This window comes from Apium graveolens, chromosome 2 (genome assembly GCF_009905375.1).
Source record: "Apium graveolens cultivar Ventura chromosome 2, ASM990537v1, whole genome shotgun sequence".
NCBI classification, from domain to species: Eukaryota; Viridiplantae; Streptophyta; class Magnoliopsida; order Apiales; family Apiaceae; genus Apium; species Apium graveolens.
In genome coordinates, this window is record NC_133648.1 from 256,925,866 (window position 1) to 256,929,378 (window position 3,513).

The 3,513-nt window shown below is 38.7% G+C and overlaps 1 non-coding gene across 1 annotated transcript; it reads right to left on the reverse strand.

Annotated features, from left to right (window-relative positions):
• Positions 1-2,914: 2,914 nt before the first annotated feature.
• Positions 2,915-3,021, reverse strand: LOC141709410 (small nucleolar RNA R71). The gene has a single exon (XR_012569987.1). It is a non-coding gene; the product is annotated as a small nucleolar RNA R71 (small nucleolar RNA).
• Between the last annotated feature and the right edge of the window lie 492 nt (positions 3,022-3,513).

Consider the following 3,513-nt stretch of genomic DNA (forward strand, 5'->3'; position numbering starts at 1 on the left):
TTTTCAACACACCATAGAGTCTATCCAAAGAAATCTCACTCAGATCTCTAGCTTCTCTAATGGCAGTGATTCTATGTTCAAGATGAGTTGGCAGTGTTAAAAGGAACTTTTTGTTGACCTCCCTGATTGAATAATATTTCCCATTTATGTTCAGGTTATTGATCAACGCATTGTACCTCTCAAACACTTCAGTAATTCCTTCTCCTGGATTTGATTTAAAATATTCATACTCAGAGGTTAGGATCTCCAACTTGTTCTCCCTAACTTCCTCTGTGCCTTCATTAATCACCTCAATAGTTTCCCACATGTGTTTAGAATTTTTACAGTTCATCACATGTCTGTTCATCAAGGGATCAAGGGAATCAATTAATATTAATTGAAGGCTAGCATCCAAGGAGGCTTCTTCCTTTTCAGCAGGAGTAAAATCTTCAGGCTCTTTTGGATAGGTTCTAGCTTTGGTAATCACAACATCATCTTCTATTACCTCTGGTTCAATAACCATCGGAGTTTTTAGACCCTTCTTTAACAAGTTCAGATATTTGGGATTTGCAACTTGTAAAAATAATAGCATCTTCTTCTTCCACATGATGTAATTTTCTTTATCAAATAGTGGAATTTTAACGGTTCCAACTTTTTGTGAAGTCATTATGAATTTTTGAATAAATAAAAATTCAAGGAGTTGAAAAATCACAAAAGTCTAGGATTTTGATTTGTTCGTTAATCAGAAGGCTCTGATACCAATTGTTAGGTCCCAATGTGTTTGTAGAAGGGGGGTTGAATACAAATGATAAGTGGCATTTTATACCACTTAGAACGTCTTAAAATGGCTTAAATTGGTGTCTTGAAATCAAGTATTTTGTGTATTTGATGCGTTTTTCTAGTGTTTATGCATTTCAGGGTATTAGTTGCATTTCAGAGGAGGAATCATCAAGAATAAGCCTTGGCATGTGTTCACCATTGCGAGAGGAAAAGAATGGGCAGATTACGGCGAAGAAACGGAGCAAACATGGAATTTTTCCAGAAGGGTCCTGCGCGCCCGCGCAGCAATGCTGAGCGGCCGCGCAGCAGCCTTGCGCGCCCGCGCAGAAATGCTGAGCGGCCGCGCAGGGTCGGGGAAAGAGATATATTATTTTAGACTTCTACTTCTGTTTGGCTTCCAACTTCTATGTAATCTGAGTTTTATGGGACTATTATATAGGTAGATTTGAGACGTTTTTCACAGAGTATTAAGAGGAGATTATGTTTTAGATTGTGTTTTGCAAGAAGCGAAGGAGATAAGGAAGAAGACCGATTTAGCACACAGCAACGAAGAGGAAGCATATATTCTTGTGATTCTTGTTTCGTTGTAACGTTGGATGCTAGTTTTCTTGCTTTGATTTATTTACTCTTGTGACGTACTCTATTTTAATATAATCAGTTTAGTTATTATTTTCTTGTGTTTGTTTATCATGATTTCATATGAACCCATGATGGCGATAAGTTCTATTATGGGCTAATCGTGATCATGGGGTTGCAACGGATTTATTATGGAATTCTTTAGTTAATTGTTTAATACTTTAGTATATGATGATTGCATGATATCTAGTATTGGTTGAGCGTATTCGTCTTATGTGCGTCGTGAACATATAAGATAGGGTGTTAATCTCTTGTGAAGCGACGGTGGATCTTGAGATTTAGAACTTGCCATGCTAGCATAGGTTCATGTACGTTGTGCATGATTAGTGGGTAACTCTAACAGTTTTATTTGCCCTATGTAATCAAAAGGAATAACTTGTGCTTAAATCGTTGTGTTGTCAATTTCTGTAGACATATAGGAACTCAACATAATTGATGACTATTCAACTTCTATCTTAATTGTGGATGTTTGGTAGAATGGTATTAGTACAATGAAAGTTGGATTTTATCAGTTACGTGTTATTCGATTAATATCATCACTGTCACATGCTAAATGTAATAACTATGGCTATAGAAGGAAGTAATAATGAAGTTGTGATCTCATGAGTATTTTATTATTGATAAATTGAAGTGTTAGTTAAGTGGTTAATTAAGTAGTTAATTATAGTTAATATTTAATCAACAATTTTAAGTATTATTATCTTAATATTGAGAAGTAGTCATACATTGGTGAGTGAGTTAAATTAGACAATAAATTAGTCTGAGTCTCTGAGGGAACGAACTAGAAAGTATTCTATATTACTTACGAACGCGTATACTTGCGTGAATATTAGTGCGTGATTTCGCCCTAACAAGTTTTTGGCGCCGCTGCCGGGGACTCGGCGTATTTGTTTAGTTTATGTACTTACCATCATTGGTCATTAGGACTCAGTGATTTGGACGTAGTAGTTAATTACTCTTTTCGGTTGTGTTTCAGGTACTTTAGCAAGCGTTTATGCAAACTCGTTCTCGTGCTCGCAAGAGGACCTTAGATACAGCTGAGGAGAAAGACGAAGTTCTTGATACTCCTGAGAAGTTAGATTTTGAGGATTCGGATTCAGGAACTGAGCAGAAAGAACCAGTAAACATGGGAGATCGTATTGTTCAAGCTGATCCAGCTCTTATGGATTTTTCTCGGCCTAAAATTGATGACATTCAGTCAAGCATCCTTCATCCGGCTATTCAAGCTAACACCTTTGAAATCAAGCCGGGCACTATTCAGATGGTGCAGAATTCTGTTTCTTTTGGAGGAGCGGCAACTGAAGACCCCAACATGCACATAAGGAATTTTGTCGAGATCTGCAGCACTTTTAAGTATAATGGCGTGACTGATGAGGCTATCAAGTTGAGGCTCTTCCCATTCTCACTGAGGGATAAGGCTAAAGACTGGTTACATTCTGAACCAGCTGGGTCCATCACTACGTGGCAAGATCTTGCGCAAAAGTTTCTGGTAAAGTTTTATCCAATGGCAAAGACTGCTGCTATGAGGAGTGCTCTTACTCAATTTGCGCAGCAACCTACAGAATCTATGTGCGAGGCTTGGGAACGCTACAAGGAAATGTTGAGAAAATGTCCACATCATGGAATGCCGGATTGGATGGTAATCACTGGTTTTTATAATGGTTTGGGGGCCCAATCTCGGCCCATGCTCGATGCAGCAGCTGGAGGCGCCTTATGGGCTAAAAGCTATACTGAGGCGTATAATCTTATCGAGACGATGGCTGCAAATGAGCATCAAAACCCAACTCAGAGGATGACGTCAGGCAAGGTAGCAGGTATTCTGGAAGTTGATGCAGCCACCGCTATTGCAGCCCAGCTCCAAGCGCTATCAATGAAGGTTGATTCTTTGGCTACGTATGGAGTTAATCAAATAGCTATGGTTTGTGAGCTTTGTGCAGGTTCTCATGCTACGGATCAGTGTTCTCTTGTTAACGAATCTGTTCAATATGTGAATAATTATCAGCGACAACAGCAGCCTGTGCCAGCGACCTATCATCCTAACAACAGAAATCATCCAAATTTCAGCTGGGGGAATAATCAAAATGCTATTCAGCCAACATATCAGCAAGGAGTAAGTAA